The following is a 12,885-nucleotide window of genomic DNA, read 5'->3' on the forward strand; positions in this document are numbered from 1 at the left end:
ATGGTGGTGCATAACACAATTATCCTCAAAAAAATCAATAATGATATCATGTCATTGTAAAGATTTACCTTCAACATGTGTAATCAAAATACTAGAGGCTGCTCCACTATGTAGAGGATCAACTTTCATATCCACCTCGAGTGGTTCAATCAAATGATGAGGTTTTTGTAACTGCCCTTTCCAAAGTAAGCTCCCTGACTAAAATGAATCTGAATTAGATGCATTATGTTGTGTTCTATCATCCATGTGCACATCAACATCCAAGGTATTGTTGCTATGTCCTTCAATAGGTAACTCAATTGTATGTTCCTCTAGCTCGCAATCCTAGGGCTCCATGCCAACAACTGAACCTTCAAACTCATTTTCTAAGGTCTAATTTGAAGAATTAGATTCATCAATGCATGAATTTGCAACATACATTGTGTCATTAATACCCCTTTCTTGAGTACTACCAAGTGACATCTCAAGGATAGCATTTGGCCCTTGCGGATGCAAGGTTTCATATCTGATGTCATAAAAATCAAAAGTTTTTATGAAATCTCCATTCATTCACCAATATCTTGAGTGTTAACACCCATGGTCACTTCCATAACCTCTTGTGAAACCTCTTGTAAGGATGATGTAGACAAATCAATGCCCAAGGTTGTCATACTATTTTCCTAATTCAAATTTGCATGTCTATCAAATTCATCATATAAATTTTACACACCTGATTGGAACTAGCAGACATAAAGTCATTCTCCTTTATCATGGGTTGAAGGTTCTTATGATTCCAAGACTGTGCTCTAACTTTCCCACTTCCATCAAGCATAGGTAATGTGATATTGTTGGCTACATGTTTTAGATCTTTGTTTTGGTCTCTTGGCCTTCAATCTCGCCTTGTCTTGTAATGCTCTCTCCTTTGACTTAGAAATCTATCAAAGCTTAGGTGTTCCCTAACCTCTCATGTCAACGATTTCCATTCAAAATTCACTGCCATAAGATGATCTAAAAATGTTGCCTCTCCTTCAACATTATCATCTTCATGTTTATTTCTAAGAAAGGTAGGGTGTGTAGGCCTATGAATGGTCTAGGAGGAAGCTTTTTGTACTATACTACTGTCAGCATCTAGGACTTGGTTTTGTTTGATCTGTGGGTTCATCTTCTATATTGTTGTAGTAATTTTTTGTAAAGCTTCAATTATCCATTGCTGCTCCACTGCCAAATGTCTAAAGAACTCTCATGCTTCTCTTTCTTCATTAAGTCTCCACCATCTTTTCCTTTGTTTCTTGTCATCTCTTCTCTTCCCTTGTCACCCATTTCTTCTACGGGTATATTCTCAAACTGATTTTTCTCTTGTTCTAATCTCCTATGAGTGTATACGCATCGTTGTGGCTGCATATGAAACCTCAACCCTCCTGGATGACAGGATCAAAGCTCTAATACCAATGTGATAATCCTAGCTAGTTACAACTTCGTCAAACACCAAATTCTTCTCTAATTTAGTGGTTTGACATTTAAACATTTTGCAAGCAAGCTCTAATACCACTATAATACCCATGCAATCCTAATTTTTATATCCAAATTGCTAAACTGGAATTGCTCCAAAAATCTAAGTTTTACTATAGTAAGTCATTGTAGCGATGTTATTGTTGCAGCGTCAATCTAGCAAATTGTTCTAACAATGTTACTGTAGCAGTGTTATTGTAGCAACATTAATCTAGCAAATTACTATAGTAGCGTCACTGTAGCAGTGTTACTATAACTGCGCCACTGTAGCTGAGTAACTGTAGCAATATCCAACTTATTCCTTACTCCACAAATTTGGCTCTAGGCTACAAATTTGGCACAATGAAAATATTGATTTGTCTTCTCCAACACTTGTAACCCTTTAGAAGATATTTCACCACCTCAATTATGCAAATCAATGGGAGTGTTTGTTCCCAATGATCAATGAAGCAACTACAGAAATCCCCAGCTCCACAAGTTATTCAGAAGAGTAGAAGCAACACATTCAATGCTCAACAATGAGGTTGCCCTCCCTATTTACTCTTTTCCTCCAACAGATGGACCTCCTTCTAGAAGAAATAAAATTATATTTAATTCCTCCTTCTAGAAGATTCTTTTAATTTATTTATTTAACTTAAGTCACTTTTAATTAAATTAATTAAATATAAAGTCACCTTTTGATTTTAATTTATTTAATGACTTTATAAGAAATTAATTTATTCAATTTCTCCTTATTTCTCCACTTAGCATTCAGAGAATGTAAAGGCTGAGAACTCCATTGAGATGCTAAAAATATGGGGACATTACAACAACCAATTGTTATCAACTTTAGCAACCAAACATATCATCTCTATAGGATTCAACTAAAAAGCATTACCTCTAAATCTTATATGAGTGCCAATCATCTTAACATTCTTGTCCTTGATGATACATGTCTTCTCTATGAACTATAATTAATATCCCTTGTCAACCAACTGTCCAACACTTAGAAGATTATGTTTCAATCCATCAACAAAATAAACATCATGTGTTAGTAGAAGATTATGTTTCAATCCGTCAACAAAATAAACATCATGTGTTAGTTTTATCATCAAGAGATAGATCCTATTCACTTAATGTGACAAGTTGCATTGTTACCAACTCTAACAATTCATCCATCATGGTTATTGAACTTAACAAACTTATTCAAATCACCATTCAAAGAATGTGAAAAACCACTTTCTATGGTCCAATCGTCTTTCTTCTCGACTTGTAATATTAGGCCTTTCTCTTCTCTGACTTCTTTTTCAAGATTTTCTTCTTGTATAGCAAAAAAATCCTAACTCATCTTCACTTTCACTGATTTCCTCAAATTAATCACCATCATTTGCATACAAACATTCTCTAGGCCTTCTAGACTTGAAATTATTTGTATACTTCTTTACTCTCTTAGGACATTCACAAGCATAATGACCAAATTCATTACAAGTCTAACATTTAAATATTTTCTTACCATCTAGTTCTCTCTTCACAAGCAAGGCAATTCCTTCTTCAATCTTTTTGTCTTCCTCAGATCTTGATCTACTACTACTAGCATAACTCTATCGGTGCTTGCACTCCTTGATAGGGAAGGACAAACACTCAATGCACTAAAAAAAGTGTCCACTCTAGGAAAATCTCTAGACTATTTCAACCTTACTTGTGTTGCTTCCAATCTTCCAAGAAGAGTTTCTCAAGAAAAAATATTAGTACAAGGTATCACTTGCTCAATCATCTGCGATGTCTTCTTGAATGGTGGTGTCAAAGTCTTCAAGATCTTCCATATGATCGCATCCTCATCTTTAGTTCCACTACAAGACTTGATTATTACAATAATTTTTTATATTATGGCAATATAACATCTTACAGATTCATCTTCTATCATTTATCTTATTGAAGTAAACATATCTAGTTTTACAATTTGACTCTTTTAGCATAGTTATCACCTTCAAAAGTAGATTCCAATGCTCTCATGAGATGATACCAAAGATTTTAGCTAAATGTATTCATTTTCAGGAAGAGTTGACAAAAGTGCTTCTCTAAAAAGCATGTTACACATAAACAAATATCTTTCAGCTTTTGTACATTCTTCAAGTTTGGTTTCTTCCATAATGGTCTTCTCATTCTTCATAATTAGCCAATATCCTAGACCAATGCATAGTAGATGTGTCTTCATCTTCTCTTTCCAACTGTCATAGTTCACTCTATCAAACTTACGAATTTCTTTTTTGAAATGACTTGACATTGATTTTGTTAAGTTGTTAAGCTTTTCCTTCAAGGACCTAATGCTTTGATACCAATTGTTAGAGAGTAAAGTCCACCAAGATAACTGATCAATACAAGTTTTATTAACATCATTAATTCTCAAACATGTAATCAATATAAAAAACAACCATAAGAAGATACATATACACAATAACACCATATATGTTAGCTAGAGAAACCCTTTATAAGAGGGAAAACTCTAGTGGGGATGGTACCCACAAAATCATGTACTAATATAAATGTTTCTTGTAAGAGAATGGAATCTATTAGGAGACAATGAAATACATTTAATACATATTAGTCCCTGTTAATGAATGTTTAATCCCTATGAGGAGATTCCAATCCTGTTAGGACTTGGAGAGGCAGATGGAGACCCATTGTCCAAATAGCTTCAGGGGCAAGACCACTGATCTCATTGTCCAACTGGCCTCTATATTATTCCTTTCAAAATAATTGAAATGTAACTGATCTTAACAACTCAATACTTTCTCTATCTTCTTACTGTGCCACTACTGCACCAAAACACTTCTTAGATCTTAATACCGATCACCAACTTCGCATCACAATGATACCTTTGATCGGTTACTTGTATTTACCAAATTTGCATATCACTTACTTCTTGTATGCTACACATATTCCATCATAAGGAAAATAACTTATCTTTATACCAAGTTCTCAAAATAAATCATTGAGTTGGCCTAGGCTTTCCCAATTAATTAAAATAGGACGTCATCAATACATTACATCTTTTCATAATTACAAATTAATGTTGGCTCACAGTCTTCATAACTTCTTACACGTATGACCTCAGACCTTTCACACTCATTGATGTCATAATTAGACTATCTACTATCTCTATTGAACTAAAATTAACTAGATTCTACCCCTGTTATGAGATGTAATCTGAACACCATAAACCACTTCTCAAGAACTTAGTCTACAAACTGTCTTCTATAAATCATAAATAACTACTACTAGTCTTCAACTTTCTACACACACTCTCAGCCATTTCATCAGGACACACTGTAAAACAAGTCCATAATTATGCTTGACTTTATCTTCAATATTCAATCTGTACAACCTCAGTCTCTGTCTACTACACTACCAATATTCACAATATGCTAACATCAAAGAAAAACATAGTCATGAATACAACACACAGTCATGCTAAGTGTCTCTCCACTGCTTCAACAATGCTAGAATACTCCCCAATAGGAAAATCATCAACATTCATGCTAACAGGATCTTTACTATTACTAGTTGACAACTAGAACTCTCTTATGGATCTGCAATTTGCTATCTTATGTTCTTTTCTCTCTAGCATCTTGATGATAGATCATGTAGTATGATCTTAAACATTGATGATAAAAAAACTATACACAATCAAATCTAGAAATTTGAAAGAACTAGAGCTCTCTTCAAGCCAAGTTTGACTATGGAGGATATTTATGATAGAATATTTGTGATAAAATGAGAGTTTAGGAATCCATATAGAGAAGATTCAAAATATCGTCCTTGATATTTTATATTTTTATGTTTGTTTTGACAAATAAATTGGATGTTATGCAAGGTTTAAAGTACAAATAATCATAATTACCTAAAGATAAATTCAATTAATGAAAAGAATAGTCTACCCACATGGATAGAAATCATAAATTTTCTCAGTATAACATTTTGAGATTTATAATGTGAATTCTTCATTAAAGAATTATGATGTGAATTCTTCATTGAAAAACTATACATTGAGTTCTCCATTGAAATTTTTAGGGTGTTGTACACCTAGATTATAAAAAAATGTTGAGGAGTTTATTTAACCTTTGGATTTTTATCCAAAGAAAGAGACAAAAAGTAATTTAGAATTTTGGAGTTAGTGTTATAATTAGTTTGTTGAAACTCAAAAAGTTGTTGGAATTCTTTAGAATAACTGAGAGGGGGGCGAGTCAGTTATCCAAGGTCCAAATGTACAAATAAAACTTTTCATAGCTTAGTGAACCCATATCCATAAAACATTTTCATCATGCATGCATCCATTAGATTATGCATCCACTCAAACTTGTAGGATACTGTCAAATCAATTTGCAGAAATTTAAACATGAAACATAACATATTTAATAACACATTTGACACAATGATTTAATATGGAAACCCAATTTGGGAAAAACTACCAATAACATGCTACTCATTCTCACCCTTTTGAAGTGATGCCTTGTGAAAGGCCAACCCTGATAAAGGTTACAATGCACACTATTAAATGTGACCTGGTTAAAGGATTTCAATCACCTTGTTAGGAGTGAGCCTTGTTAAAGGACTTTAGATATTTCACTTAGAATGTCACCTAGTTAAAGGATTTACAATGATTGTTAGGTCAACCTTAATCCAAAGGATTTACCCTAGACTGATACAATGATTAGAGAGTAACAGTAAGGCTTGATCTGATAACAACTTACAACTTCATTTGTAGATTATAGACCTATGTTTCAGTCCTCCATTCTGCTTCGCTTTCATACACTTCAACTCTAATAACTTGTTCACCCTTCAAGCATCCATACCCTTAAGCATTCTTGCTTTGCTTGCCAATGTAGTCTCTTCTCTTAGGTCACTGAATAAAGCAATACCCTAGACTCCTTGTCTTCCTTAGGTTATCGCACATGACAACCCTTGCTTCTGACCAACCATCTCTATAAATAGAGAATTAAGATCTTTTGCCATTCATCCTCAATCACCCATTTTAGGGTTAGGTTAGATTAGGTAGGATTAAATGAATCTACCCCTCATTTCATTTCATTCCCTTCTAGTAGTTCTTCTCCTTCAATTCTCTTTGAATTCACCTCAAAACAGTTTACCATGAATTATGTGTCACCAACTCATCAATCTTATCTTCCACACAGTTCACACAATCCAAGAAATCAAACTTGTCAACTTAGATTCATCAAATTATTGATCTTTCTTATAATGCTGACACTCAACATTAACTGGCTTCTGTTGCTCGACATCTAATGTCAAAACACTCGACACAAACTAAAGTTTACTAGTGCTTAGTATCAACTAAACTTTACTTACTTACACTATTTCACTTGGCTTGCACTAACTTTGTTTAGCACCTACTATCCACTCAATCAAGCTTGGTAGACAAACTTCATTTAACTTGTTCTTCTAAACTTACTCAATGCAACCAATCTTTGTAACCTTAAGTAGATTATCAATGCATTATAATATCACTATCTTAACTTATTCTTGTACTCCTTTTTTATATCATAACTCAACCTTCCTCTAGGTGCTATTGTTACCTCATTTGATCAAATCCTCTTTATCAATCAAATAAATGATATTATTAAATCATATAAGCAATTGTCTTACCAGCAAGTAGCAGGTTTGACATCAGGACAAAACAATAATTAAAACACATTTATAATACTTGTATCAATATGTTTTCAACAATCTCCCTCTTTGGCATTGATGGCAAACCAAATTGATCAAACTTAATCAGTAAGACCAACAAAATACCAAAAAGAAAATAATTCTTTGTATTGAAATTTCTCCCTCTATCAACAATTTCTATCTTCTGAATAGGTTACAAATTCTTCTGATCAACATACAATCAATCAACTCATCCTTATGACTTCCTTATGATCACCTCTTATATCCCCCTCAACATTATCTCCCTCTTAGATGTAATCAATAGGTACACTTGTACACTTTCTCCCTCTGAGTAGATATTCCAAAGTTTTGTATCTTCTATATCTAGATTTCTCCCTCTGTGATTTCCTAAACTCAGTACACTTTTCTTGACAACAATATATTTCTCCTGCTTTGACAATAATGTCAAAGACATGTCATCTTCATATGTAGATATGAATATTTTTCAATTTCTCCCTCTATCACCTTGCTTGTGACTAATTTATAGCTCCAACTCTTTGATTACTTTAGGCATTTCTTAAAGTAAGATCCACTGCATCAATGTGTAACATATGTCAATCAACTTGTTTGATGCGGGGCACTCCTCATTCTTCTTAGATAGCCTTTGATAGGGATATTACCCCTAGTTTACCTCTTAGATACTCATGAGTATCTTAGGTAATGCTTTTGTGAAGATATCAACTATTTGTTCTTTTGTGTTAACATATTCCATCTTCACCTCTTTATCTTGAACTAATTCTCTCAAGTAATGATACTTGATTGCAATGTGCTTAGTTTTTGTATGCATCATAGGATTCTTTGATATATTTATACTACTTGTATTATCATAATAAAGTATCACAAGTTTAGTGATTTCTTCCTTCATACCTTTGAGTAGCTGTTTGATCCATACAATGTTTGTATAATTTTCTGTAGCAACAACATATTCAACTTCAACAATAGATTGAGAGATGCAGTTTTGTTTCTTGCTAGTCCATGTAACCAACCTTTTGCCTAAAAAATACTCCTCCACTGGTGCTCTTTCTGTCATCAATATTCCTAGCCCAATCAACATCAGTATAGGCTTTCAATTCCAATTTCTCATTCTTCTTATAGTATAGACCATAGTTCTTTGTTCCTTTCAAATATCTCATTATTCTCTTTACTGCCATTAAGTGATTCTCCCTAGGATTAGCAGAGAATCTTGAAACTATCCCTACAAATAATGCAATATCAGGTCTATTGTGTACCACATACTACAATTTTCTAATCATAGACCTATATAACGTTTGATTCACCTCAGCTGAATCATCATTCTTTGATAATTTATGTCATGTCACCATAGGTGTACCTACTGGCTTGGAATCTTCCAATCCAAAAGTTTTCAGTATCTCCTTTACATACTTTGACTGAGTGCTGTATATAACATATTTCATTTGATGTACTTGCAAACCCACAAAGAACTTGATCTCTCCAAACATAGACATCTCAAATTCTTGCTTCATTTCAATTGCAAAAGAATTACATAAAGTATCTTGACCTTCAAATATGATATCATCAACAAAAATTTCAGATAACAAAATACCTTTGCCTCTCTCTATCTTCAAGTACAGATTGTTGTTATCATTGGTCCTCTCAAATCCAATCTTCACTAGATAATTATGTAGTTTTGCATACCATGCTCTTGGTGCTTGCTTCAAACCATATAAAGCTTTCTATAGTCTACATACCATGTTTTTGTTGTTAGTATCAACAAATCCTTCTCGCTATTCTATATAAACCTCTTCCTCTAGTATACCATTCAGAAATGCAGACTTAACATCCATTTGATAAACTTTGAAACCTTTGTATGCAAAGTAAGCAAGCAGGGTTCTTACTCCTTCCAATCTTGCAACAGGGGCAAATGTTTCTCCATAGTCAATCCCTTCTTTCTATGCATATCCTTTACAAACTAATCTTGCCTTGTTCCTTGCGACTTCACCATTTTCATCTAACTCATTTCTTGTTGCTCCACTTTTACCCTGTAACCATTTCGCAAAAGTGGAAAATTTTGTGTCTCAGTCAAGCCTAGGTATGTCTGAGTCTAGTTTTAACTTCCCTTAGGTGGAAAGAGTCTTCATCAAGTTTTTCATTTTTTCCTTCCCCCACATTTCATAGCCGAGTGGTTTTCCTTTATGTTGTGAGTCTTACGAGTAGTTTAGTACCTAACCCGATGGAGATTCTTGCAACATGTAAAAATTATTCAAAAAGCTGAGCTTGCTTGCGGTTTATCATATTTGCAATGAAAAGAAGAAGCTTGCGAAAAAATGAGCTTTGCCTTCTCCTCGGCGGGTTTTCAACCGATGAAGGCGATTTTTCACCAAGAGCAAAAAATGATGCTCTCGGATCCATGTAAGAAGATAATGAGGTATCTTATGCTAAATTCCTATTTTTACTACAATATACTACCTTGGGAAAAATTCAGGATTCATCACAATGCTTAGAATCATCTCAAACGGAAAACTCAAAACTGACTTCTCCTTGGTAGTTTTTCAACCCATGAAGTCCATTTTTTGCCAAAGGCAATTGTAAAGGAAAAGAAACAAGGAAGTGGGCCCCTTTCAACTTTTGCAGTCTTTTTAAACTTCCCCAAACCCAAAGGAAGTATTCACTCGAAGGATAAATCTTAAAAGAAAGCCTGGGTGGAGAATTGAAAATTGTCTTCTCCTCGGCGATTTTCCAACCCATGAGGATGATTTTTCACATTTAAAAGAAAATAAACTCTGTAATTAGATTGGACCCACAAATTGTACAAAAAACATCTTAAGATGATAATGGAAACAATCTAACCATTGCGAGAAAGGTATATTGAGCAGAATTTGACTAGGTGAATATTTCCTTACGGGGTACTTTGTTCATAATTTTCTGAAACTTAAAGGGAAACGAGAAAGTAAGTGTGAAAGAATGTAAAGTTACCATTGGGCCAACAAAAACAGTGAAAAGACATCGAAATATCCATTAGAGCTCCCACATTTAGTGTTTCAATGGATTTATCCTTTAATTCATTTGTGTGACACAAATCCTAAAGATCAACAGGTGAATTGAGACTCCTATATAGATGAAAACATAACAATTATTCAAACTACTACTTTTTCTTGAAATGTTATTATATTAAATTGCACAACTTTTTCAAACAACTTGTAATTGTGAATTCAATATTCGGTTCTTCTTCTAGATTCAAAATTTCAATTCACTTCATTACCAGATAGAATGGCAACCAAGTTTGCGGGTTTTGATGGACTGAATGGAATCAAGTCCACATTGTATAATTTCACGAATACCTCACTCTATTTTTATGATATGCAAGACTTCCAAAAGAGGCTAAGATCAGAGTTGATTCATCCCATAACTGAGAAGCTTTGAGGGTGTGGATTAGTGGAAGCAACTAGTTTCCTAGTGGTAGTCCAAGCTCCAGAATTGCTTTATGAATGCATAAATCATTATAATCTAGATACCAAACATATTGTGTTACCAGATGATACAGTATTGATCTCCATTAATAGGCAAACAATGGTGAATTGCCTCCAAGTTCTAGAACAGGAGGAGTTTTCCAATTTAATAGTGGAAGGAGCAGTTTCTAAGTTCTCTGCAAAGAAGATGGTCTGGAGGAAGGAGATTATGTAGTCCTGGTTTCAAAAGCCATGGTCACCAAGAGTAAGGTCCCCAAAACTCTATTTGGTACTAATCTCAAACCCAATTTTATAGACATTTTGGTTCTCCTACACAGACTGAAAGGTGAGGTAGAAGCTCTAAATTTTGTTGAATAATATTTCTTTTTTGTACAAGTTATTTGTTAGATATGTAGTATATAGACTAGGCCCATGAGGTAAGTGAAAATCTTTCCAATGCTCTCAGTGCCGCAAAGTTCTACAACACCTTCTATATGTCTTCCTTTCTGATTTACATGCTAGCATCTCTACAGTTATGGTCGGGCCTCCCAAGGATAGAAAATTTTCTTGATGATGTGAAGTGTTATGAGTTCTATCCATGTTTGCAATTGCAAAATAGTTATGCAAAGTATGTCAAAGTTAATGATGCATTCACTATGAGAATTTGCAGGGAGCTTCAAGGATGCCCAGAGAGAAGATTCAACCCATAAGAAATGGTGGCTATTAGTCAGTTCAGAAGTTATTTTATCCAGTTCTCATCTTTCTCATATTTGTGCCTTGCAACTTTTGATGGATTCCCCTTGAAGCTGCCTAGATATCTAAGTGACATGATCGTGCTGATAGAGATTGTGAGGCAGGCAATCCAAGTGAACGTGTTGAGCAGGAGCTTGAAGAAGAAGGGATATGAGTTCCCTATGAAAGTAGGAGCTTTTAGTTGTGAGTCCCAATATGATGCAAAGAATATGTTGTGTTCAAGATGTGGTACAAATTGGAGATGTATGAGGTCTTGAGACCTATGTTTGATCCGAACAGATATGCTAAGGAGGTGTTGCAGATTGGGAGTGTAATCAAACACATTACCATTATTGAGGATTATTGGGAAGATTGTAAAGATGAATTTGAAAGTCAAGATCGTGCTTTCGCCAGGCTCACAGTGGAGCAAATAAAAATATACAATATCAATTTTGATTTTGAGGGACTTGGGGATGATGGGCAACATATGTATAGTAATACATATATGACTAAGTTAAGAAACACTCCTATTAGTTCAGAGCCTTACGAGGATGCTGAGGAGGACTTGGAAATCATGATGGCCCAAATCATCAAAAGAATTGGAAAGTGGGTTGAATGGACTACTACAAGGAGGAGTATAAGTAAAAGCATGTTAGCTCAAGCTTCTCCAGCAGTTGCAGCTCCTTCCTCCTCTCAAGGTGGCACAACAAGTGTAACCTTGGCCATTACTCAAGGACCAGCTCAACCATCAGGGGGAGGTGACCAACCTCTAGATAAGAACATCCCCATGACTAAGACTTGTCATGATGACTCCCTCCTGGTTATTGGAACCCAAATTGAGGCTAAGAAGAAGAAGATAGAGGAGCCTGCCACCCCAATTTCCTTTCCTCATGTTACTCTAGTTCCCTCACCTCATCATAGTCTAGTTCTGCAAGTAAGTGCTACTCTTCTACAACCAAGTAGCTCCCCAATGCAGATAGTAGATTTGGGAGATGGAAAGAGAAATGGTAGTGAATCTACTGAATCAAATGAGGCAACTAAGAAAACTTCAGAGGTGGAGAAAGGCCAAAGCTCTTCCAAGCTCATTTCTCAGGCCCCAAAGAATCCCTTCTGTTTGACTATGATGGAAATCACTCCAGTCAGGAAGAAGATGTTTAGCATAGAATCACTTGGGATGGCCTCCAAGGTGATAGGCACATATTCCTAGTTGGAGGACACTTTGGAGAAGAAGAGGAAGACGAAGGATGAAGGTGCTCCAAACAAGGATGCCTTATCTCTTGTAGTTCGCTCTGGGTCTGCTTTGAGTAAGGTCAAGAAGTAAAAGACCTTGTCTATCCTTGGACAAGATCCTGAAATTGGGCACCTAACAATGAAGATTGCAAAGCCCACCAAGGATAAACGAATGGAAGATATGACCACAGATGATTTCACTCTGCACTTGGTAGATCTTGGAGAGGCCATGCACAACACCAAGGTTGGCTTATGGAAGTCAACCAATGAAGCAATTGAAGGACAACTAGAAAGCCTCAAGTTGTCAAAGGTTAGGATGAAGGCAGAG

The sequence above is a fragment of the Cupressus sempervirens genome, chromosome 1, assembly GCF_028749045.1.
Source record: "Cupressus sempervirens isolate cs-2001-9-10 chromosome 1, ASM2874904v1, whole genome shotgun sequence".
NCBI classification, from domain to species: Eukaryota; Viridiplantae; Streptophyta; class Pinopsida; order Cupressales; family Cupressaceae; genus Cupressus; species Cupressus sempervirens.